The following is a 27,274-nucleotide window of genomic DNA, read 5'->3' on the forward strand; positions in this document are numbered from 1 at the left end:
CCTGGCACAAAGGTAGTGTCAAATAGATACCCTTGCCTTAGTAAAGTGGCCTCACCTAAGATAGAGAAAACCACTGTGCAGAGAAACACCTGATTGAGATACCCTGTGCTTTTGATTCTATCATTCTGTGTCCAGGATTATAATTATAACAACAATCAGGTGTGCCATAATAAAATAAAAAGAAAATACATTGGGTACATACATGTGGAGACACCAGTCTCTACTAGACATTTTTTAGGAGTGAATACATAAGGGAAAAAGATGAGCTTATGAAAATACTTATCAATACAAAAGACAGAACATCACATTTAAAATGCTAAAAATGCATAATTTTTACATGGTTTGTTAAACTACTGAGAAGATTTTAGGAATCACACTTTGTGTTTTAGACAAAACTCAAATTTTATAAAAATAAAGATTTTAAAAAACAAGACAAAGAAGGGACAGAAAAACTAAACAAAATATATTAAATAATGACACTTAAGGCATTAGGCATCAGTCAATGAAGGACAGTAAGACAGAAAGAAAGCAGTTAAATTTTACACTTACCGCAGCTAATTGCCTGAAAAAGTTTTCAGGAGCAGTGCAGGATGGGAAAACTCACACAGAGTCCACAGCCTCCCTGGGTTGAAAAAATAGAGCCAAAGTCTGGGGAAGCTAAGGAGATTAAAGTAGACAGAAGAACTGGAAAATGAGAGCTGCACAGAGAAAGAATTTCATATACTGCAAAAAACATCTCCTAGAGAATTCAACTAAGTACTGCTCAGTACGTGCATGGGAGAAAATACTCAAAGACTGGGAGAAGAACCATCCAAAAGGATTAGAAGAAAAAATGCCCGGAAACCACACAGTGCCAAAACAGCATCTGTAATCATTATTCAGACCCAAACCATCTTATTTCAGAGGACATTGTGTAGAGTAGAAAAGTCTTGCCTCACCAGCTAGAAAAATATATTAAACCCAGATAAATGCATTTCTTGTCTTGCCTAACAAACTTAAAACCAGACATGAAGGACTCAATGGTTTCTATATAGTGAATCTGTTTCTTTCTCTCTCTCTCTCTCTCTCACCCACACACACATATGCCCCTCAAAATTATTTAAAGAAATATAAAAACATCCAATATCAAACAAGGTAAAATTCATGTCTGAAATTACAGCCATGCAAAAAATCAAGAAGATACAACTCATACTAGTAAATCAAGAAACTGAAACAAACTCAAATGATTATCATAATTGAATTAATAGACAAGAACATTAAAACATTTATTATGACTGTATTTCATACTTTCAAAAATCTAAAAGTCATCTTGAACTTATTCAGTAGAGACATAAAAGTCATAAGAAAGGTTCAGATCTAAGTCAAAAATTACAAATTACAATCCCTGAGATGAAAAAGACGCAATGTGATTAACACAAGATTAGATATTGGAGAATAAAAGACTAGTAAACTTAAAAATATAGCAATAAATATATCCAAAATAAGAGCCAGAGGAAAAAAAAAAGACTGAGGAAAAATGAACATAACATCATGTACTCTGAAGAATGTGACCATATATATGTTTAAGAGAAAAACTTTAAGCAGCTCAGGGAAAAAAGACATGTTATGTCCAGAAGATCAAAGGTAATAGCTCTAGATTTCTCTTAGGAAAGCTAGCTTAGAAGACAGCAGAGTAATGTCTTTAAAAGTACTGAAAGGACAAAAAAGAAACTGTCAACATAGAATTCTATTCCTAGCAAAACTATCATTCAAATATTTAAGTAAAATAGTTTCTCAGACATACGAAGACTAATAATCATCAGCTGTCTTGTGGCATAAACAAGTGTTAAAAAAAAGAAGTACTTCAAGCAGAAGAAAATGAAACTATGTTGAAACCTGGATCTACCTAAAGGAATGAAAAAACACAGAAAGTGTAACTACGTAGATAAATGTAGTGACTTTTATTACTAAAATCTTATTTTAAAAATAAGAAACCATTTAAAATAAACATAATAATACTTTAAGTGTTGTTTTAAACATGTATAGAAACAAAATACATGACAATAGCATAAAGGTCTGGTGGGTGGGGAGTAGAAGCACAGTTGACCCTTGAACAACAAGGGTTTAAACTCTGTGGGTCTACTTATACATGGATTTTCTCCCACGTTTGCCACCCCTAGGACAGCATGACTAACCCCTCCTTTTACTCAACCTACTAAACATGAAGACGACAAAGATGAAGACTTCTATCATGATCCACTCCCACTTAATAAAGAGTAAATATATTTTCTCTTCCTTATAATTTTCCTAATAACATTACCTTTTCTCTAGCTTGTTTTATTTTAAGCATATTGTATCTAACACATATAACATATAGAATTAAGTGTTAATCAACAGTTTATATTATCTATAAGGCTTCTGGTGAGTAGTAGGCTATTAGCAGTTAAATTTGGGGGAATTCAAAAGTTATATTTGGTTTCAGCTACACAGGCGGTCAGCATCCCTAAATCCTACATTATTCAATGGTCAGCTATACATTATTTTAAAGTTCTCACACTCTATGAGAAAAACATAACACTACTTGAAAGTAGACGGTAAAGAGTTAAAAATGTGTACTAAAAACCTTAAAGTATCCATTAAAATAAAACATCAAAAATAGCAACTAATCAGTCAACAAAAAAGGGAAAAATTGAGTAATGTACTCAATCCCAAAGAAGAATGAAAAAAGAGAAAAAAAATAATTGCATGCAGATAGTATAAATAAAAAGCAAATAGCTTGAAGGTAGATTTAAACTCAATCTTATCAATAATAGCGTTAAATTTATGTGGTCTAAAACCTTTAGTTGGAATGCAGAGATTATCAGATTGGATAAAAATAACAAGACTTATATACACTGCTTTTAAAAAGATGTTTTTTAAGTATAAAAACACCACTACAAGTAAAAGGTTGTAAAAAGATATATCATGCAAACGCTGATCAAAAAGAAAGCTAGAGGGACTATGTTATTATCAGATAAAGTAGACAGACTTAAGAGCAAAGTCTCTTAATAGGGATAAAAAGGATAATCTTACAATGGCAACAAAGTTAGTTTATCAAGATGATATAACAGTTCTTTCCATTTATGTACTTAGGGAAAGTTTTTAAATACTTGAAGCAAAATCTGATAGAACTGCAAGCAAAAATTCTGTTGTAGACAAATCTTTAGTTATAATTAGAGATTTTAATACTTCTCTCTCATGCCAAATAGTATAAATAGAGATAGAAAATCAAAAAGGATAAAGAAGACTTGAATAACCTATCAACCAACTAGACCAATTTTTTGTATTTGTAGAATATTCCAAACAAGAAGAGCATCAGGATTTGCAACTTTTCCAAGTGTACATAAAACATTTACCAAGATAGATCATACTCTGAGTTATCAAAACTTTCTCAATAAATCTGAAAAGATTTAAGCCATTGAAATTATATTTCTGATGACAATGCAATTAAAATAGAAATCATTAACAAAGTATTAATAATTCCCAAATATTTGGAAACTAACACTCTTCTTATAATCAGTGGGTCAAAGGTGAATTCAAAAGTGAAATTTTTTGAAAGCATTTGAATGTAGATCAAAATGAAAGTACGACATATGAAAATTTGTACTTTGCAGGTAACTCAGTAGTTAGTGGGAGGTTTATAGCACTGAACCCCATATTAGAAAAGAAGAAAGATCTGAGTCAGCTTCCACCTCGGCTCCCACCTTAAGCTAGGAAAGCAAACTAAGAAATTAGAAAGAAACTTAAAGCAAAAGAAAACCAAAATAATCAAATGAAAGAAAATAATCAAATTAAATAGAAAATCAACAAAAGACAAAATCAAGTAAGAAAGACAGAGGGCGACCGGGCGCGGTGGCTCAAGCCTGTAATCCCAGCACTTTGGGAGGCCGAGACTGGCGGATCATGAGGTCAGGAGATAGAGACCATCCTGGCTAACATGGTGAAAACCCGTCTCTACTAAAAAAAAAAAAAAAAACCAAGAAACTAGCCGGGCGAGGTGGCGGGCGCCTGTAGTCCCAGTTACTCGGGAGGCTGAGGCAGGAGAATGGCGTGAACCTGGGAGGCGGAGCTTGCAGTGAGCCGAGATCGCGCCACTGCACTCCAGCCTGGGCGACAGAGTGAGACTATTCATTCCATCGTCACAATACCCTACGGGGTAGTGGCGATTATTACCTGACTTTTACAGGTGGGTAAACTGAGGCACGGAAGGGCTGGCTAGGGCAGCTGGGGCCTGAGGGTGGGGGGCTGGGAGGTGGAGGAGCTGGGATTTGAACCCCTGTCTGTCAGCTTAATCACCACGGCTTACCCAATGCACCATCCTGCCTCCCTCTCCACTGGTCCTGTGGGTAGATCCATAGGTTGATTGATTGATTGTCTTCCCCAGAGACTCCAGGTGCAGGAAGGTTCTGGTGCTGGAAGCTTCCTAGAGGACTGGTCTCTATCCCCTTCCCAGAGGTAGGTGAGGCCCAGGGAGGAGACATGAGCTAGCCAGGGAGGGAGGGCTGAACTTACCTGACTCCCCACTCTGGCTCTGCTCTTGGCCACTGCAGGAGCTGTGGCCACAGGCGTGGCCTGGGTCGTTCCGGGGCCTCCCTTGACAGGGCTGCTAGCCTGAGCTGCATGGGCCGCCCTGCTGGTCTGGGGATGGTAATGAATGCAGCAAATATTTCACTTGCCCCGTTTCTGGGCCATGTGCTGAGCGCTCCTCCCTCACAGCAGCCCTAGGGGCATGGGTGTCCTTCTCCCTCCTGGTAGGCAGATCCAGAGCCTGGCCTCTCCGTCGTGTCTCTGCGTGGGCTGCTGTTTCTGCTTGTCCCTGGTGGGGGATTCACCCCTTTTTATTGAGGTAAAATTCACGTAAGTTAAAACTGCCCTTCTTAAAGCGTACAAATTAAGTGGCATTCTGCTCACGATGTTTTGCAATCATCACAGCTCTCTAGTTCCAAAACACTTCCATGGCTCCAAAAGAAGACCCCGTGAAAATGCGGTGCACTCGCTCCCCACGTGCCCTCCTCCCCCCAGCCCCTGGAAACCTCTGAGCTGCTTTCCGTCTGTATGGGTTTGCCAGTGCTGGGCATTTCATATGAATGGAACCCTAAGCATTTGTCCTCCTGTGTCCTCGAAGTCTGTGCATGTTGTGCCAGTGCTGGAAAAAGAAAAAGAAAGAAAGACAGAGGAAAGGCTAGGCACGGTGGTCACTCCTATAATCCCAGGTCTTTGGGAACCCGAGGCAGGTGGATCAGGAGTTCAGGAGATTGAGACCATCCTGGCTAACACGGTGAAACGCCGTCTCTACTAAAAATACAAAAAAATTAGCCGGCCGTGGTGGCCTGTAATCCCAGTTCTTCGGGAGGCTGAGGCAGGAGAATTACTTGAACCTGGGAGGTGGAGGTTGCAGTGAGCCGAGATCACGCCATTGCATTCCAGCCTGGGCGACAGAGCAAGACTCCGTCTCACAAAAAAAAAAAAAAAAAAAAAAAAGCAAGAGGAAAATAGAGAGAAACAAATGTCAGTAAAATACCACTATATACTTATTATAATGTTTAAAATATCAAAGACTGATTATGCCAAGTATTATTAAGTGTATGGAGCAACTTGAGGTCTTACACACTGCTGGTAGGAGTGTCAAATTATGCCAGCACTTTAAATAACAATTGGAAGTTTATGAAAAATTTAAACAAATGCCAACCGTATAAGCAAGCCAATGCACCTCTACATATTTACCCAAGAGAAGTAAAGAATATCTTCCCCGTTGCCTGACTTAGCTGCTGAGACCCATTGTGAACGTTGACTGCTCCATGATCAACTAACTTTTATGAGCTAGAAATCTTGACCTAGTCCAAATTTCAAAACCAACCTCCTCATCCTATTATGTGCTTTCACCATGTCCAGTGCCATCTAGTATTTTAGCTGTTCGTGAAAGGAAAACCAGGGCAGATGCACTGCCTTTATGAGTTAGTGCCTGAAGTGGCCTTTCTCTTGTCTACAATACAGTTGCATCTCTTTCAACCCCATCCCAACCCCACTACAATTTCTCAGTAGTGAACTTTGCTTTCTCAGTAGTGAGCTTTGCTTTCCCTGAGCTTTGCTTTCTCAGTTTTCTCAGTTTAATGAACCACTTATTCACGTCTTTCCAGTTCCCGCCAGCCTCCTTTATTTCCTAATTATAACTTTGTCCTCCTTTTTGGCCAGTGATTCCTTGGACTGGTACAGTAGTGAAAACAAGCAAGTAAAAATAAGCAAGAAAACAAAAACAAGAAAAAGGCAAAAAATGCTTTTTTTCTTGGGTCAAAACATCTCATACTTAGAACCTGCATGGATAATACCGACTAGGCATAATTCAACAGAGATCTCCGGTGTAAAAAAATTCTTTTGCTACAAAAGAGGGGAAGTGTGATTGTCTTTAATTCCTCATGTTCTGAGAGCATGTACTGCACTTTAGTGCAAATTAGAAAATTTCCCTGTTCAGGTGGATGATTCCCAAAAAAATACTTGCTCTGAGTGTTTGATGCATCGCAAGTTGACCCGATTCAATTCTATCAAACAGAGCCAAACCTACCCTGCCTCACCCTAAGCTAAGTACTTCCTAATTACAGTTGAACTTTCATGTGATATCTAGAAATCCAGAATCCAGTGGAATAATGTTCTAAAGTATAAGAGAAGTTATAAAATATGTGTGTGTTCATGTAAAGCAGGCATCTTGAGTTTTCCATTTTCCTCCCCCTTAAATTCTGATTACTTATTGCTCCTTGTGGCAGACTATTTTTGGAAAAGGCACAACAGTTGCTTCATGTTTAATACTGAACAGGAAAGGTGAGATGTTGACATCAAATTTTTATTTTTCTGTCTACATGTCAATACATATTTGTCGAAACCCCTAGGATATACAACTCCAAGGGAACCCTAAAGTAAACTCTGGGCTTTGGGTGATAAACATGTGTCAGTATAGGCTCGTGGATTGCAACAAGGGTACCACTCTGGTCAGAGGTGTTGATAATAGAGGAGGCCAGGTGAGGGGGACAGGAGGGATATATGGGAAATCTCTGTTTTTTTATCTCAATTTTGCTATGAACCTAAAACTCTTCCTAAAAAAATAAAGTTTTTAAAAAATGTTTTAAATTATTCTCATTCAGACCATCTAATTCCTAATAAAAGACAAGCATGGCTGGAAAATGGCGTGGAATATGCAGACACACAGGGAGAAAGCGTGCATGCTGCAAGTTTCCATGTGTCTACTTGAGAATTTCCAGATGCAAACGAGAAGAGAGAGATTGCAGACTAATCAGATGAACTCGCTTTATTTTACATTTTGACAGTTGCTATGTATTCTTCCCCCCAAAGTAAGAAACCCTCATCAGTGAGAAGTGGGAGGTTGGAAGAGGAGTGATAGAAAAATCCTAGAAAACTGACATCAAGTATTCCAATTTATAGTGTTTCAAACTGTTGCAAGCATTTTTCTCTTTTCAGATAGAGCAGACTGAAGACTGATTTCCATCCAAATTTTGAAAAATAAAGCTGATCCTCCAACCGGGTGAGAGAAGAGAGAAAATTCTTGTTTTATAAATGAGAAGGCATGTGACAAATGGAACAGTTCTAACCAGAGACTTTTTTTTTTTTTTGCACTATTTTATATTTGGTATTACAATATGGAAGTGTCTTGTCCTTCACATGCAATTAGTGCCGTGGGAAAGTTGCTCTGCAATTTCTACTCACATTCCAGTCTTTGAAGGGACACAAGACAAATGGGACCCATGTGACTCATTTTACACTGCTGAGAGAAATTGACTGTTCAAAATCCATCCTTCGATTTTAAGAGCCATGATTATAAAAAGTCAGACAGAAACAAATATTTGAGAAAGCCTTCCCTAGAAAATGTATCAATAATTGAGAGAAGGAAAAGCTCTAAAATAAAATGTCATAATTAAAGTGAATAAAGTACACATTTTAAGCATAATTCATAACTGAATTACAAAAGTAATTGTCATCATATTTTTATTGCTTAATCAATTTCCATACTCAAGTACACTAATTCCCACCTTCTTTTTGGTGTGACGTTTTTTTCCCTTCGAGGCAACTTAGTCTTGATGTTTTTTCAAATGTATTCTATTTATCTCATTTATGTGAGCTCACAAAAACATTATTTGGTCTTTCTGCTCCAACAGATATGAAAGAGAAGGAAAGGCCAAACAGAGGACCCTTAACGGGAAAACAGAAATCAAAGCAAATAACCAAGGTAAAAAAATAAGATATTAATGCTTATGATAATTTAAAAAGTAAATAAAATAAGGAAACTAGCAAAAACTCCTCAGCAGAAATTATTCCCAAATTGCTCAATATCAAGGACTTATACACATTATCGAAATTCATTTAGTCAAAGGGTACATGTAAGCCTTTGGGGTGATGGAAGTGTTTTGCATCTTGATGGTGATGGTGATCTTACAGGCATATTAAACAGTCAATATTCATCAAACTGTACACTGGATGCAATCTATTACACATAAATTACACCTCAATAAACTTGATTACAATAAGAAAGCAAAACACTTGTTTATGATCCCTAGATAAAAGTTAAGTGCACTGAAAATAAATGAACTATGAATGATAGTAAATATTCACATTTCATAGAAGTCATTGCTTTAAATGTACACTTACACTCCAATATTTCTCAGTGAGAGGTTTCAAAAATCGTGGTATGTAATAAATGTGAGGTATCACAGGCACCATATTCATTTGCAATCACAAGGAAAAGCAGATGTAACAGTTTTTGCCTTTTTGTTATTTCATTTCTGTATCAGTCTGTTTTCACACTGCTGATAAAGACATATCCAAGACTGGGAAGAAAAAGAGGTTTAATTGGACTAACAGTTCCACATGGCTGAGGATGCTTCAGAATCATGGCAGGAGGTGAAAGGCAATTCTTACACGGTGGCAGCAAGAGAAAAATGAGGAAGAAACAAAAGCAGAAACCCCAATAAGCCCATCAGATCTCGTGAGACGTATTCACTATCACAAGAATAGCACAGGAAAGACCGGTCCCCATGATTCAATTACCTCCTGGTAGGTCCCTCCTACAACACTTGGGAATTCTAGAAAACACAATTCAAGTTGAGATTTCAGTGGGGACACAGCCAAACCATGTCAATCTACAACTTAGAGTTCCATCCTCTCAGTGCTGGAAAAGTTGGAATGTTTCATATTTTATGGTAGGATAAAGTCTACGGATTGGAAGATAAGACATTGAAGTGCATTAATCATCAAAAACTGTGAAGGAGGCCAGGCACCATGGCTCACACCTGTAATCCCAGCACTTTGGGAGGCCGAGGCAGGTGGATCACGAGGTCAGGAGATCGAGACCATCCTGGCTAACACGGTGAAACTCTGTCTCTACTAAAAATACAACAAATTAACCGGGCGTGGTCACACACACCTGTAGTCCCAGCTACTTGGGAGGCTGAGGAGGCAGGAGAATCGCTTGAACCCAGGAGGCAGAGGCTGCAGTGAGCTGAGATCACACCACTGCACTCCAGCCTGGGCGACAGAGCGATGCTCCATCTCAAAAAACAAACAAACAAAAAACTGCGAAGGGTCTGAGAGTTCACCCTTCTCGCAAACTAACCAGTTAGCCAGACAAAAGTTTCATGAATGCTGGTAGAAGACACAAGACTCCTGGGTCACAGAAAAATAACAGTTTAGTGCTCATGACAATAGCAGTAGCCAAAGTATTAGCATTTTTTTGTACCAGTTAACCAGGCCTCCATTTTTGCAAGGTGATGCAAAGAGAACCAGATGGTACCTTCAGTGATTGTGCTATAGTATCCCGGCCCGCGGGATCGTCAGAGCAGGCCCTGGAGGAGGGGGTGGGAATTTGGGGAACAAGAGACACGAGAAATGGAGACAAGACAGTGCTCTGATCAAGTCTCGTTTAATGGCGGTAATGCACTGCCTTATATACACTTGGAGGGGTAGGGGTTGGGCTAAGGCGGAAATGATCTCATTGCCGAGGGCGTGGCCAGGTTGGTTTCGGTTTCTCCGGTCGGATGTCATGTTGCGCTTGCGCTATTAAGTAACAATTTTCCCGGGCGCGGGAAAAGTGAGTGAAGAAGAAACAGGAAGAGCGCCATCTTTAATGAGGTATTAGTACAGGGGAAAAAAGGCAAAGATAGGGAGGAGGTAGAAGGTGGAAATGAATAGAGCTCAGGCGTTTTAATCGTTAATTATTATTCGCTATGGCTGGGGCGTGCAGCTCCGGACACTATAGAAGAGGAATCTTGAATTCAGGGAACCTGAATCCTTTATAATGGGCAGTGAGCATGCCTGGCCTTTGCTCCAGACAGAGACACTGTCTCTATGTTCCAAGACTGTTCACAATACAAATATCCCTGAAAAGATAGTTCAGAATGAAGGGCAGTTAGTTGCTCACTCACAAGAGATGCAGAAATACAAAAAGTCTGTGGAGAATTGACCTCTAACAATAACAATTCAATCATTAGGAAAGTACTTCAGGGTACCTTGAATTCTTCAAAGAAAATGTTAGCTAATTTATTAGAAACCTCTGCTTTTCCAGGTCCAAGTTTTACACTAATACGTGTATATAAAAGTGTATACATTTTCTCAATTTGAGTCAAAATACCAAAATCTACACAACAACATTTGTATTAATTAACAGAAAACAGATATGGCAAGGAATAGCACACTACATGCATGTGCTGGACCTCCTTGTAAATCACCTCATGTAATCAATGACAATCCAACTGTTACCATCTATTTCAAATGATGAGTTCTTGTCCATGAAATTTATTTCTTATTTATCAAGGTAACAGGAGTAGAAATTAATCAATCTTCAAATCAGCTGCTCATAATCACAAAGTACATTTTATTAATGTGCTAGAAGAACAAATATTGGAAAGTTTTATTTGGCTTCAAACTTGACCCTACTTAGAAATAAGGTGACAGTATATCGCATTTCAAAAAGTATACATTCCTCATTAGCTCAACAGCCCAAGCCAAAATATACATCATCCTAGATTCCACTCTCCTTGTCACTCTTCTCACATGCGGTCAGTTGCCCACTTCTGCCATCTTTGTTTAATCAATAGTTATCATATCTGCTTCCGAGTAAGGCTGTGCCTTTTATTTGTATCAACTGCATCTCCCATTATGCTGATGCATAGTCAACACGCAATAAAGGTTTGTGAAACTAATAGATCTACTGCTTTATCAACGTCAGAAAACAATGCACATGGGAATGTAAATTGGTACATCCATTATGGAAATCCATATGGAGATTCTTCAAAAAAATTTGAAAAGAACTACCATATATGATCCACCAATCGCACCTCTGAGCATACCACATATATCCAATGGAAACGAAATCCATGTGTCAAAGAGGTATCTGCACTCCCATGTTAATTGCAGCATTATTCATAATAGCCAAGAGATGGATTCAGCCTAAATGTCCAACAATGGAGGGATGGATAAAGGAAATGTGATATATATGCACAATGGAATACTATTCAGCCTTAAAGAAGAAACCCTGTCATATGTGAAACATGGCTGAACCTGGAGGACATTATGTTAAGTGAAATAAGCCAAGCATAGAAAGACAAATATCACATGTGGAATCTAAAGAAGTTGAACTCACAGAAGCAGAAAGTAGAATGGTGGTTACAAGGGATTGGTGGGGAGAAAGGTGGAGATTGGAGAGATGTTTGTCAAAGTATGCAAAATTTCAACTGGACAGGAGTAGTAAGTCCAAGAGATCTTGCAATATGGTGACTACAGTTAGTAACATTGGACAGTATTGTATTCTGGAAAATTTCTGAAAGAGTAGATTTTAAGTGTCCTCACCACAAAAATCATAAGTATGCATATGATAATTAGCTATATTTAGCCATTCCAAATGTATGCATATTTTAAAATATTACATTGTACACAATAAATGTATATAATTTTTGTTTAATTTTTTCAAATAAGCTTTCTAAACAGAAAACATCATTAAAAATGAAAAGGAAATTTTAAAACCACAATGCACAAAGAGAGATATGGAAAAAATTGATTTTCTTGGCAAACATGGATTTTATCTTTCTAACAATTATAGATATTTTCACATAATCGATAATACAAGCATACATTTTGTGTACTGGTAAACACAAACCCCATTCAAAATAGTGACATTTTTTCCTCCATCTCCTGTTAGCAATCCAGTTGCACTTACCTGTTAAACATTAGTTTCCTAGAGAAGATGATACTATCATTTCAAACTGCAGCAAACAAAATATTCTACAGGACATAAATATCTTTATAAAACCTGAACTTTGAGCTATGAAATTCTGGTGGCTTTCTCAACCCAGTCAGTATGACACTGTGAAATCTAAGACTATACCAGAAATGCTCATTCATTTTAAGGTATGTATGTTTATTTAAGGCTATTTTGCTTTAAACCAAGTGGTTATCCTCAAAATATACAGCTTCTGTTGGGGAGGATAAAAGGAGAAAAATCAAAGTTTAATCTCCAGTTTTCATGGGAAAAATCTGAAGAGCAGTTGTCCTCCTTTAAAAAAAAGTTAATAAAAAATGTTTTCATGAAAAGATAAGATCCTGGCATGTTAAGACAATTTAACCATTTTAATCTGATGCAATAATTTTCTCTAAAATAGATACTGCATTTGCTATCCAATGGGCAGTGGTTTGAGAGAGCATTTCTGAAAGATCCTTTGGTTAGTAGCTAGGACAGAATTTACCTCAGGAATAACAATATCCACACACAGTGACCATTCCCATATTCTTTTGACTACACAGCTTATACTAAGGTAATAAAAACACCAGCTATGTTTTCAGGATGCAGTCAAGACTCCATCCAAAAAGAAAATAAAACTTACATTTTAAATTAACTTAAATGGTATGCATTAGAAGAGAGTGATTTTGCAATTGCTGGATCAATCAATCACAGTCATTTGACTGTGACTTGAGAGGAGGTTTCTAGAAGAAATTCAAAGTTTGGATGAATGCCTGAGGGTAGTCTCTTCTTACCTTAATCCACATGTTTCTAACCCATAATTATCTCAAAGTTATCACACACACACACACACACACACACCACACTTTCTTGACTTCACTGAAACCCACTGTCACCTAAGGATACTGCTTCTCCTCTCAAGCAGGGTCTGGGAGATGTTTTCCATCAAACTCGAAATATCCCAGTATCAGAACCAAGGCAGTGTCCTCCTGACTACCCAATGCCACTTGCAGACAAATAACTGCACTCTCTTTTGTAAGCTGCTCCTTTGAGTAGTTGACAATAAGAGCCTCTTCTCCCTCCAGTCCTCACTTAATCATTTGATCACTCCTTAAAGAATTTAGCACCCAACTGATCGTCTTCTTTTCACCCAACCTTACCATCATGCTAAGCAGATTTAACATCACTTGGATGCACCATCAACACCTTGACCAGCAGTTCCTTACCCTGATACCCACTGATAGTTGTCATCATTCACCCCAAGTACCAACTTCCACAGTCATACCATGAATTTGGTCAACATTGGAAACTGCACTTCAGATAATTCTGCAATAATATGAATACCTTCACAAACACCACCACCACCACCTTCAACTTCCCTTTCCAATGGCCTTGTTTTCGTCCCCTCATACAACATTTCTACCTATCAAGAACTGCAATCCAGTGACACTTCTACTTTCTCTACATTCATCAGCCTCCTCAGGTTTCTACACCTCTCTATCAGTACTATGTCACCTCCCTCCCCCGTGTCCACCTCCAACTCCTGGCTTAGTATTTCGTCTGGCCTATTCCTATTCATCCTTACTCATACCGTTTTCTTAGAAAGGGGCTATCCATACTTGTAAGCTAGATGAAGTTCTTCTGTTAAGCCATCTTGTAAGTTCTTTGTGCTTTTCTTAGCTATTCTTCAAACACAACAATGATCATATTGCAATTAATGTTATTGTGGATTTGAACATGGAAGGTCTCTTTTATCCTAGATTGTAAATTGGTTAAGAGCAGAGATCATGACTGTTTTACTCTCAATTACATGTGTTGACTAACACCATGCCTGGAACATAGAAAGCACTCCACAAACATATATGGAGTCTCTCTCTCTCTCACACACACACACACACACACACACATATACTTATGCATACACACTCATACACTTACCCACAAAGATTTCTTCCAGTAAATGGGTATCCGTATTATGCAAGCAATGTGAAATCAAAAAGAACATTTTGGGGTTTTTGCTGCCTAACACCAAAACTAATTGTAGCCACTCTTCAAAAAAAATGCAATAACGTTATAAACAGCCACATCCTGATTCTTACGGTAGAAAGCTCTCCATTCTCTGCTGAATATTCATCTGTTGGGAGGGACACTCACCAAGAAGCTCAGCACTTTCTGTAAAGAGAAGCAGCAAGAATAGAAGATATGCAGAGAGGAAAGAAAGTCAAAGGCAAGCTCCTGCAATGCAAAGGTGGCAGGAGCAAGGGTGCAATCCCAAGCTGTGCAACACAGGATGGAGGAGGGAGATCTCACTTTTATTGTAAATAGCAGAATTCTTTAAAGGTAGCTCCATTAGCAATCAGATCTCAAAGATGGTGGAAACACAAACACCTCCTTTCTCATTACGGCTAGGGGGTGCCAGCATAATTTCTCTGGACCAGGAAGATGGAGGAGTCTTACTTCTCTTTCCTTCCAACTGCATCCCCCACTCAATCCTAGATTGCACAAGGAAGTCAACACTACTTCCCCCAACATGCTCCAAATACCTCTCTTCACAGCATTGTCCATAGATTCTCTTCATCCAATCTCGGAAGCAGTCTGGAAAAAGAAGCAGAAGAGAGAAGAAAAGGGAAAAGTTCAAAAGTACTTTAAACTCTGCCAAAAAAATCAATTAATACCAATATACACAGAGAAATGAATGACCGAAGTCACCGCAGCAATGTATTTCCTCATAACTCCTTCAACTGGCCAGGGCCAAACCAAGGTGTGCAAATAATCTGGGCAACTGTACACTTTGGCACACCTTTGCTATGTATGCATATCTTCAACATTTATTTAGAGAAGAAGCTGGAAATTGCACAGGGCAGGACCAGGAAAGAACTGGCAGAAATGTTCAACTGCATGGCCAATGCCCTGAGCTTTAGCCCCAGAGTTGTATGTCCTACTCCGAAGCCCTACAAGTCATAGGACCCATTCACCCCAGAGCCAGTGTATCCTATTTCTTTGAGATCTCAGTCCCATCCCTGTAGTGGTATCAAAGTACCCTCCATTTACATATAGTGCTCTCTTTGAAAGGAGCCATGATAGATTTTAATCCAAATTTACAAATAGAAAAACTGGAGTCCAAAGAACTATACAATTAGCATAGATACTGGGACTACACACTGCCACATAATAAAACAGACAGCATTAAAATATATAATTAAGTATAACACCTATACACTAGTATAGGTCAAACAGCTGAATGATTTAAAGGAGTTTTGTTTTGTTTTAATCAACTAGGTACTTTTTAATGCAGTCACTTTGGCATGATACAAACAAAATCAAACTACAACACATCTTTGAAACAACAAATACTACTGCTGCTCACGTAGCAAGGAAAGTTACAAGTAAATCTCCCAATAGCTCAGGTGTAAAGAATTGTTCTAACAATGTCTATTTGTATTAAATCAAATCACCAGACTAAGGCATCTATTTTGTACCGTTTACTCAGAGCAACAGACAAAAAGACAGGACTTTGGGTTTATTTATATAAACATTCTTCCACAGGTAGTCAGAAGAGGAAGGAGTACAATGGAATTTGATGGTGGATGAATCTGCACAAAAAGGAGACTAAAAAAGAAAGGTTTTTGTGACCCAACACTCATGGTTTACTTTTTAAGGTTGTGAGGAAAAGAAATGGCAAAGCTTTCTATTTCTGTAAGTTTTTGTTCTAAAGAATTGAATCAAAAATAACAATACCTAATCATCTCCAAATTACTTCAACTAAAAACACCACTAAAGACCTTATAATTTTTTTTTTTAAGAATTCATTTTTCTTCCTTGGCCCTGAAAACAATGGTTTAAAAATAGCTTGATTTGCATCTTATTCTTTTACTGCCTTTCTACAAATACATTTTGAAATGCTTACTTACGGGAAAGCTGTTGCCTGCCTAGCTTTCATCATGTATGAGATTGCACTACTTCGCTCACCTGGAACTGTGGTGTTCTCTGTTCCCAGCAATGTGAAAGACCGTCCAACAAGGAGCATCCTTGCTAAATGGTATGTTTAAAGTATGTATAGCTACACATATTTTCAAATGCATAACTGATTTCTCAAGAGAGAAGGGAACTCATGCCAGAAGCAAGGAAAAGATTGAAAGGCAGGCCTGGAAACAGAGCTGGCCCAGTAGCAGCTCCAAATATGGCAAAATGCTGGTGTTATTTAAGACTCCAATACAACATCCCTGATGATGAAACAGGAGAAGTTCCCTTGCCCCCTTGCAGGGTGTGCAACAGCAGGAGGGGCTCGCTTCTTCTGTGCCCCACTGCTCAAACTTCTAGAGGAGCAGGCAGACGGCTGGGTTGTGGGGCTCTAACCCAGTGTCTAGGGGTGAACGATTGCAGCGGAAGCCCCAGTGGGCATGTGTTACAGGATGCTCTTTTAGTTTTGCCATCTGTAGGAGACTTGTGTTAGTCAGCTCAATTAGACCCCTGGCTTATCTCAAGGACAGAGGACTTTCTGTATCCTAAGGTCCTTGCCTTGTTGTACCGGAAGAATCAGATCACACGTGAGCTTGGAGAATGAGAGCAAGGTTTTATTGAGTGGAAGTAGCTCTCAGCAGACAGGGGAGGCAGAAGGGAGATGGAGTGGGAAGGTGTGTTTCCTGGAGTCAGGCCACTTAGCGGCCTGGATCTCCTCCAACCGTCCAGCCGAACTCCATGTCCTTCCGTCGGTCGGTGGCCTGCCAGGGTCTGCTAGTGCCTGTCGACGTGCTCTTCTTGATGTCCTCTGGATGTCCAGCCCCTTGTGTGACTGCCCACTAGGGTTTTGGGGGTTTTCATAGGCACGGGATGGGGGCGTGGCGGGCCAGGGTGGTCTTGGGAAAAGCAACATTTGGATGCAAAGGCAGGAGTGCCTGCCCTCACCCAGGTCTGTGGGCAGCAGGCCCCAGGGTGGAGCCCTGGCCAGAGACCTGCCTTTCTCCTCCCAGCACTTCCCTGCCCCCCTCCCTTATCAATAATATCTGCATTTGTGGCTGGGTAACCAGGGTATTCTTCATATAGCTGCAAACGTCTGGCCAATATATTGATAGGGTTTGGATCTGTGTCCAGGCCCGAATCTCACGTTGAACTGTAATCCCAGTGTTGGGGATAGGGTCTGGTGAGAGGTGATCGGATCATGGGGGAGGATTTCTCATGAATGGTTTCGGACCATTCCTTTGGTGCTGTTGGCAAGACATTAAGTGAATTCTCAAGAGAGAGTTCCGGTTGTTTAAAAGTGTGTGGCACCTCGGTCGCTCTCTCTTTCTTGCTCCTGCTTCAGTCACACGAGGTGCCTGCTCCCATTTCACCTTCCACCATAAGTCAAAGTTCCCTGAGGTCTCCACAGAAGTAGACGAAGTAGATCCAATATGCTTCCTGTACAGCCTACAGAACCGTGAGCCAATCAACCCGCTTTTCTTATAAATTCCACAGTCTCAGGTATTTCTTTATAGCAATGCAAGAACAGCCTAATTGATACATTATGTCTTCAAGTGGGGGTGAAGACATGCTGAACATTTACTTCTTGAAATATCCATTACATGATAGTCAGGGCGTTGTATGTTGAAAGCATGTATGTGTATAGCTTACATTATTAAAAATTATTGCTTTAGAATAGAAAAAGGAAGAGTGATAAAATATTAGGCTGAACCATATGAAACTGCTGATATTTTATAGTATTTAGGCAACAAAATTCTCAAATGAGAGCTTTGGGTCCAATAAGTTTGCTTTGCCCAAGGCAACTTGCCTCACTAGTGTAATTCAGGATCAAACCACGTCCGAGACCATCAGACGTTTTGCACCTCCAAGCATGACCACTCCATGCTATATTATGCTAAGACAGTCTCTATAACTTTCTCTACTTTAAGTTATATAAGTCCCCTTTCTGTTACTCAACCTTTGTGGGTGCCAGGTCCTTGAAAGGAAGCTATAGGAGCAGGTAAAACTTCTTTCCATATTTATTTGTGTGGAATTTTTACTTTTCAACTGTATACCAGATGTAAGGAAGTGTTCTTGCTCAAGGGCCATCTGTCATTGCAGAGGTAGGATAGATGCACATAATGACAGAGTAGAAAAAAAAAAGTACAGTGACCCAGGTTTAAATCCTGTCACTTGCTGTTATTGGTTGTGTTTCACTTCTTGACCTGCAGAATCCTTGTCTATAAAACTGAACTGGGGACCATGCCTAGTCATGTAAGTTCATTGTAAAATTCAAACAAAACAAAGTCTGTTAAGTATTTTGAAATGCCAAGATACAACCATGTGATCAGGGAAATTCACATAGAGAACAGAGTTGGGATAACATATGCTAGAAAAACCAGAAAGCGGTCGGACACAATGGTTCACACCTATAATCCCAGCACTTTGGGAGCCCAAGGCAGATGGATTGCTTGAGTCCAGGAATTCAAGACCAGCCTGGGCAACAAAGTAAGACCTTATCTTTACAAAAAAAAATTATTAAAAAAGAGAGAGAGAGAGAGAGAGAAAACTAGAGTGGGCCAAATTTAAGAGCTCTAGAAGTTCAATTACAAAAGGAATATTTATTCAGAATACATCAAACGGCCTACTAGAATTGGAAACATAGTCATCATACTTAAGGATAAGGACAGCCAATTCCTTAGATGCAGGTCTTCTGAGTCAGTGGACTCCACACTCCTGGACTTGCATCCAGATTCTGTTAGGTTGGAAAGACATAACTGCCCAAGATTTCTTAAAAGTTGACCCTAAGGGGACTTGTGGTTATGAATAGAATGCCGTTGGTTGCAGGAGAACACAATCCTGTTAGACTAACTAAAGAAGACAAATTAATAGCAAAAAATCCATTTAAAGAGATGAGTGAATTAGGGAAACAAAAAGAATTAAAATAACACAAATTAAAGAGAGCAGAGTGTTTTGGCAAGGTTAGCTACCTTTCACAGGTATTTTCTTTCTTGGGATATTTGCTGATTTGAAACACAGATCAGATCTGGTTCATGCAGAAGCACCGTAGGAAGGAAAGAGGAGCAAGCAAAGCTTGTGGTGTTCATAGAAGCAACCACAACAATTTGGAAACAAAAGTATCCCCAAATGCCTTGCCTATTTTCCTATAGCACCCTTGCTATATTGAGACTGAGTAAAAGGTTAGGAGTTTCTGCAAAGTAAGTTAAAATCTTCAGAAGTCCCATAATAATTGGGAGGAAAAGTTCCACTTGGGAGGAAAAGTTCCACTTGAGAAAAGGAGTCTGCTCAGAACATGGCTGGTCTCCCCAAGATGCTCATCAAATTTGGATGGAGCATATGGTAGGATGCTAAACAGCCTGAATCTTCTACTGTCTTTCAGAGCTCTCAATCAACAGTGTAGAAGAGACAGGCCTGAGAAACAAAAACAGAACTAGAGGTGGAGGGGATCTTACTAAAATGTCAACCCAGTTTTGATCTAACTCAGCCTCTTGGATTGGGGTGATGACCTCCTCACCTTATCTGCTCCACAGAGAAAACACAGATTCCTATCCGGTCAAAGTAGCATCATACAGAGTTTTGACATGGCTTTGTCCACAATGTCTGGCATACAGTCACAAATTACTAACTTAAAAAGAGGCAGGAGATTGTGATCAATTACCAGGTGAAACAAACAAACAATATAAGTAGATTCAAAGAAAGAAAATGATATTTTATTTAACATCTTGAGATTACATTTTGATACAATGATCAACATTTCAAAGGGATTGAAAGACAATATGAATGAAAGTTATGAAAAGATGTGGGGTTTAATCACTGAATCAAAATCTGTAAAAAGTAATCATTCTAAGACTAAAAATACAGTACTTGAAATGAAGACCTCATTGGATGAGTTGAACAGTATAGCTAAAGATTGGCTCAATGATCCCAAAGACAGATCAACATGAAATATTTGATTAGAGCACAGAGAATGCAAAAGAATACACATATCAGTCACATGCAAGTCATAGTGCACACCCCTTTATTCCTATTATTGGAGTTACTAAAGAAAAAAGAAAGAATAGGGTGGGACAAATATGTAAAGAAAACATAGTCAAGAATTTCCCAAAACTCTTAAAGCTAGCAATCTTCACTTTCAAGAATCTCAGCCAACTCAGAATAGCTATAAAGACTCCTCAAGGATCTAGAACTAGAAATACCATTTGACCCAGCCATCCCATACTGGGTATACATCCAAAGGATTATAAATCATGCTGCTATAAAGACACATGCACACGTATGTTTATTGTGGCACTATTCACAATAGCAAAGACTTGGAATCAACCCAAATGTCCATCAGTGACAGACTGGATTAAGAAAATGTGGCACATATATACCATGGAATACTATGCAGCCATAAAAAAGGATGAGTTTGTGTCCTTTGTAGGGACATGGATGCAGCTGGAAACCATCATTCTCAGCAAACTGCCACAAGAACAGAAAACCAAACACTACATGTTCTCACTCATAGGTGGGAATTGAACAATGAGATCACTTGGACACAGGAAGGGGAACATCACACACCAGGGGCCTATTGTGGAGTTGGGGGAAGGGGAAGGGATAGCATTAGGAGATATACCTAATGTAAATGACGAGTTAATGGGAGCAGCACACCAACATGGCACATGTATACATATGTAACAAACCTGCATGTTGTGCACATGTACCCTAGAACATAAAGTATCATAAAAAAAAAGAAAGAAAGAAAACCACAACTAGGCATTTCACAACTAAACTGCTGAAGATGAAAGACTTGCTGATTCTAATGGGCTAGATGATCAATGTGCCACAGTCCTTATTTTAAACCCATATAAAATATTTCACAAATTATCTGAATATCGCTAGTTTAAAAAGGAAATTCATTTCAACAAAGTCAAAACGAGGGACAAATGAAAGATGGATAAATTGTGTTTATCATTTGAAGGTTGTAGCTGCTTTTTAAACCAGATAGAAACCATTTGTTTCTAATTGTCTCATAACTGAGATAAATAAAACCAATTTTAAGGAGAAACTTTATGCCTGACAAGTATGAGTCAATTGGAACATTGAGAAACAATTCAAAAGAAGTTGAGTTTAGAACTTTACATCTTAACTCTTACTTTGTTTTGTTTTGTTTTGTGCTTTGTTTTTTGTCTTTTGTTTTCTGTTTTTGAGATGAAGCTTCGCTCTTGTTGTCCAGGCTAGAGTACAATGGTGCCATCTCGGCTCATGGCAACTTCTGCCTCCTGGGTTCAAGCAATTCTCATGCTTCAGTCTCCTGAATAGCTGGGATTACAGGCATGTGCCACCATGCCCAGCTAATTTTTGTATTTTCAGTAGAGACGGGGTTTCACCATGTTGGTCAGGCTGGCCTCGAACTCCTGACCTCAGGTGATCTACCTGCCTTGGCCTCCCAAAGTGCTGAGATTACAGGCATGAGACACCGCACCTGGCCTTAACTCTTACTTTGTATGTTGACTTTAGAAAGCACAGATATACACTGTAGACAGCTTGACTGACATTGCTCACATACCAGAATAATAGAGAATCAGGTGCCATTGTGGGTAGAATCAGAAATAAGCAACCAACATTTTCTGAGCCCTTAACAGTGCCAGGCATTAGACTACCTTTCTTACAGAGAGCATTGCAGATATGAAATGAACTTCACATAGATCACACATGGATGTGGAAATGAACTCATTCATTAGCTTGAATGCCCATAAGGTAAATCATTTCAGACAGTGCAATATCTTCAACTCCATCTCTGTTCTTTTTTCATTCTATTGAGAAATAAAGATTCGTTCTAGCTGCCAGCTTCTGGATTTGTCTGGAGTGTTGCAGACCTGAGTGGAATCAGCCTGGGTTCCCATCGATTTCTTTCTTCAGAAACTAAGCTTGTGTTCCTCTTCTCCTTCCTCTTCTCAGAAACTACTGAGCCCTCACTCTCTCTTCAATTGTACCATCCCCTCTCCCCACCCACAAGCCCAACTATGAAATGGGATGTCACCCTACTTTTGCCTCCCCTTCCAGCACATATATGCATTTCATCTTAAACTGTTTCTGCTAATCACTTTGGGAAACAGAGATAATTAAAATCATAAGCGTGAAGGGAAAAAAATGAAATCATAAACATGAAGTGATTCAAAATCTCATCATTGGTCTGGAGCCGTGCTTCCTGGAGCACTCTTTATTCTACATCTGAAATTATAACTAAGCACAGTTGGGATTCTGCTCCTCTTCCCCCACTGTCTCAGCTAATTTAATTCTGGGTCCTATTCGTTGATTGAATTAAATCCTACCGATGTCATGAAAACATCCAATGTTTCCCTGCTCCAAGTGCTCAACTCACAACTCTGAGGCCCACCAAAAGAGGTCTCTGCTGAGGTACCAGCTATTTCCTCTGTAAGGTGGTAATCTCCAAGGTAAACAATCCACCAGCACCTGGTACCTCTCCTTATCCTGCCTCCTTGGAAGAAAGGAAAAAGAGAGTTTACCAGAAAAATATTCCTAAAACCTAACAAAGTGTCCCAGCCCCTTTGGACAGACCTATGTACCCATCTGTCATAAGTAAACCCATACAACAAGAATGTTGCCATGTCTTTAAAAATTCATGAGTTCCAACCAAGTGCAGTGGCTCACGCCTGTAATCCCAGCACTTCGGGAGGCCAAGGTAGGTGGATCATGATGTTTAGGAGATTGAGACCATCCTGGCCAACAAGGTGAAATCCCATCTCTACTAAAACTACAAAAATTAGCCAGGCGTGGGGTGCATGCCTGTAATCCCAGCTACTCGGGAGGCTGAGGCAGGAGAATTGCTTGTATCCGGGAGATAAAGGTTGCAGTGAGCCAAGATCAGGCCGCTGAACTCCAGTCTGGCGACAGAACTACACTCCATCTCAAAAATAAATAAAAATAAAAATTCCTGAACCCTCAATTTGTCTCCCCTGTTCATTCAATTGAGTCATTATCTTTCCAAGCTAGACACATAGGAGCTATATTTTCCTCCTTCCTCATCCTTTCCATTTGATCTGTGGTCATCCCTCATTTCCCTATTTATTTTATTGCCTGCTTTTATCCTCACTTTTTTTCTCTTGTGTGTTGAATGTATTTGCTAGTTACATGTTAATCACCCTTGAATTATCTTGAAAGAAACTGATACCAGCTGATGTTTCAAAGATTGACTTTCTATACCTGTTCTGTACTTTCATTTTAGTGATCATTTATTCTATTGTTTTAGGTTAATACTGTTGTTTTCATACCTTAAATAACTTTGCTTCCCACAAAGTAGAGGGTTTTTTTTGTTTGTTTGTTTGTTTTTAGCATTTCTTATTTAACGCTTTATAAACACAATAACCTAGGAAAAGGGGTTACTTTACATCTACCTTCCACTCCTGCAGCTTTGATTCCTGGCACACAGCATGAAAGCAAGCAGAGGAACACAGCAGTTAGCAACTTTCACCACTTTTCACCTGTTCTTCCCCATTATTGAATCTATCTAAGGAAGACATCACTGTGACTGCCGGGAGATGTCAGGCCTCAAAAAGGAAGTTGAAAATTATGTAAGAAATGAGCCCAGTGACCTCCATTTCCTTGCCTCCTTGGTAAATAATTTGTGGTTTTCCAAAACTGGAGGCATATTTTAGAGTTCAAGCAAGCTTGGCAGTAAATTGTCCCAAGGCTCATAAAAATGTGCACACAGGGTTTTGCAGACACCAAATCAAATAACTAAAGTGAAGTGAAACCAAAACAGAGCAGATGCCTGTATGCACAGGCATATCCCAGTCCCAGAACTGCAGACAGAGTTGTCTGTCTTTTACTGTGTAACATCAATTCTAGAATATTAAACAGTTCACTGGTAGGGAGGTGCAAGTCACTCTTCCTTTAACCTCCAAAATATTTCTAACATCCAGTTTTGACTGCATTCATCAAAGAGATAGCTCATGGGTTACAACTTCGAACTTTGGAACAATTCAGGGTTTAGCAAAGCCATTGTCCTCTGCTTCTTGTCTTCTGCATGTGCTGAGAGGATTGGGAAGGGAAGTCAGCGCTGTTAGTAAAGAAACTGAGGACAGAGGTGGGGCAAGCAAAGACACATGCTCTGGTGTTGGAAAAAAAGAAAAACAAACTTGAGGATCCTAGCAGGCTCCAGATCATAGGGATTAAGAAGAAATTGGCTCAAACTTAAACACTAAGTGTTCACTTCTATTTCCCTTCTGAATAAAACAGTAAGGGGATTGTGCCAATACCCTCCAGCAGTTAGCAGAAGAGTCCCAACTAGAATACAGAACTTGAGACAGTAAGTTCACTGCTCAGTGGACATATACCCAGATCGCAAAGCCTTACAAATAGGACTTTCTACATCCTCCCAGACCCTCTTACGTTTTTTTTTTTTTTTTTTTTTTCCTCAAAGCGCCTACCTGAATGATCCTCTTCAAGAGAAACCAGGTCATAAGGCTTGTTCTCTTCTCTGCTGCAACCATGCAATGGACCTTGAAATCACTCAAAGGGAGAACCAGAGCCTCACAGTGGCCTCCAGGGTGTCTACCATCTACTGAGCTTAGACCTCCACCCGCCCTGCCACCCTCACCTCTCAGGTCCCTCCAGCTGAACACCTTTTTCACTCTGTCCCAACCGGATGGGGCTCATCACTTTGTGTCTTTGCACTTTCTACTCCTCCCCCAGAGATCTTCTCACCCTGTTCTCTCTCCGTCCTTAAGTCTCTGCTCAGACATTATCTTTTCAGGGAGGCTTCTCTGACCATATCATCTACATGGGTAAATGACAACTCTTCAAGACTCTTGTCCCCCACCTGGCCCTGCTTTTGCATACGGTACTTACCCCCTTCTCTCTCTCTCTTTTTTTTTTTTTTTTTTTTGCTTTGAGATGGAGTCTCGTTCTGTCACCCGGGCTGGAGTGCAGTGGCGCAATCTCGGCTCCCTGCAGCTTTCACCTCCTGAGTTCAAGTGATTCTCATGCCTCAGTCTCCCAAGTAGCTGAGATTACAGGCATGTACCACCACACCTGGCTAATGTTTGTATTTTTAGTAGAGATGAGGTTTCACCATGTTGGTCAGGCTGGTCTTGAACTCCTGACCTCAAGTAATCCACCCACATTGGCTTCCCAAAGTGTTGAGATTACAGGCATGAGCCTCCGTGCCCGGCCCTCACCTTCTTATATTCTATGTAATTTTTGTCTCCCTCACCAGAGTATGAGCTCTGTGAAGCTGAGAGCTTTCCTTCCTTTTCTTCACTGATGAATCCCAGCATAAAAAATTATGTCTTGTACACAGTAGGATTCAACAAGGAGATCTATGTATTATTTATATGTTTTTATATATCTCAGTGACATATATGTTGTTTACATATATATCTTATTTACATATATCTCATATAGGTATATACACATATGGTCCCTAACTTACGATGTTTTCAACTTTACAATGGTGTGAAAGTGAAACACATTCAGTAGAACGTGTACTTCAAGTTCCCGTACAACCATTCTGTTTTTCATTTTCAGTACAGAATTCAATAAACTACATGACATATTCAACACTTTATTATGAAATAGACTTTGTGATAGATGATTTTGTCCAACTGTAGACCAATGTAAATATTGTGCATTTACAAGTTAACTGTCTAAGCACATTTGCAATGGACTAGGCTAAGCTACGGTGTTCGAAAGGTTAGGTGCATTCAATGCATTTTTGGCTTGGAATATTTTCAGCTTACAGTGGGTTTATCAGAACATAACCCCATCATAAGTTGAGGAGCATCTTTCTCTATTTTCTCTCTCTCTCTCTTCCTCTCTCTGTCTCCATATAAATATATATACACACATACACACATATATGTATGTATACACACACATATATATACATGCTATGTGTGTGCATATATATAGAGAGAGACAACTCTGTTCTCTGAGTGTGTGTATATATGTATATGTGTGTGTGTGTATATATATATATGCACAGAGAGAGAAAAGAGAGAAAGAGAAATCAAATCATCCATGGCTACATTTGAGAATAGATTTGTGTAATGATCTTTATTTTACCAATCAAAAAGGTAATGAAGAAATGGAACAGACAAAAACAAGTACCAAGCAATATTATACTTAATTAAGGTTTTTCTCTTTTGATTTAATGACTAGACTTATTATAACTACTTCTTACAAAATAAATTATTGAGCAGAACACAGATTTGTTGAGCACCAGGAATTTTCAGACATTCAGAAGTCTGTCCTAGTCTATCCTCTGGGTCTAATGGAAAGTTACTTGCTCAATGTTTATATGAGCCAGGAACCAGCAGAAGTGGGTGCATAACTTCAGTGAAAACACAGGGAAATTTTAGAGGGTGATGGCTATCGGAAGTCGAGTTGCATATCTGGAAGCCATCTCTTCCTTGATTCGTGACTTTAAGGACAAGTGGACATTTTTGAAAAGGTACATGGTAGTTTCTTTATAGTTTGGCACAGAGTTACTGTGGACTCAGGGTATCCCAGACACAGGGAGCAAAGTGGATGGCAGAGGAATCTAAGGGTGGTTCATGATGACTGTTTGATCCAGCAGACATTTTTTACACTTCTAAAAGTTTGGCATTTTATGGCCTATTTAGTCATTTAAATCCTCCTGGGCCTTTGACCAGCAGAAGTGAGTGAATAGCTACAGAGCAGTTCAACCTGAATTTCCAATTGCAAAAAAGAAAAAGTGAGGGGGCAGGGGTTTGCTGGTGAATGACAGTCTCTTCATGAGCTTCCCTGAAAAATAAAACAAAATTAAAGTTAAAATAAAACAAAATTACAGACTACTGAAAACTAATCTAATAATATTGACATTTCTTCCCCCAAAATATCAGCTTTAAAGAACTGAATAGAGGGTGGTGGAGAGACTGAGCTTTCCTTTGTTATTGTTCTCTTTTGATCATTTCATTGCTCCTACTTTATTTTAATAATGCATCCAAAGACTGATTGACCCTCTGTCTCCCACTTTAATAAAAGTTCATTAGTGGATTAGGAGAGATTTGAAACTGAGCCCAGTAGAGTCAGCAG

General features: G+C 39.3%; 1 long non-coding RNA gene across 2 annotated transcripts; it reads left to right on the plus strand.

Moving 5' to 3' along the window:
- The first annotated feature begins 4,285 nt into the window (after positions 1 to 4,285).
- On the plus strand, positions 4,286 to 15,942 carry LOC139361345 (uncharacterized). Of its 2 annotated transcripts, none has more exons than XR_011618900.1 (5): positions 4,286 to 4,473; positions 4,774 to 4,875; positions 7,486 to 7,549; positions 8,181 to 8,251; positions 15,800 to 15,942. It is a non-coding gene; the product is annotated as an uncharacterized lncRNA (long non-coding RNA). The 2 variants fall into 2 exon arrangements; XR_011618899.1 differs by having other exon boundaries at positions 4,774 to 4,864.
- The last annotated feature ends 11,332 nt before the right edge of the window (positions 15,943 to 27,274 follow it).

This window comes from Macaca nemestrina, unplaced genomic scaffold (genome assembly GCF_043159975.1).
Source record: "Macaca nemestrina isolate mMacNem1 unplaced genomic scaffold, mMacNem.hap1 Scaffold_44, whole genome shotgun sequence".
In the NCBI taxonomy this organism is placed as follows: domain Eukaryota; kingdom Metazoa; phylum Chordata; class Mammalia; order Primates; family Cercopithecidae; genus Macaca; species Macaca nemestrina.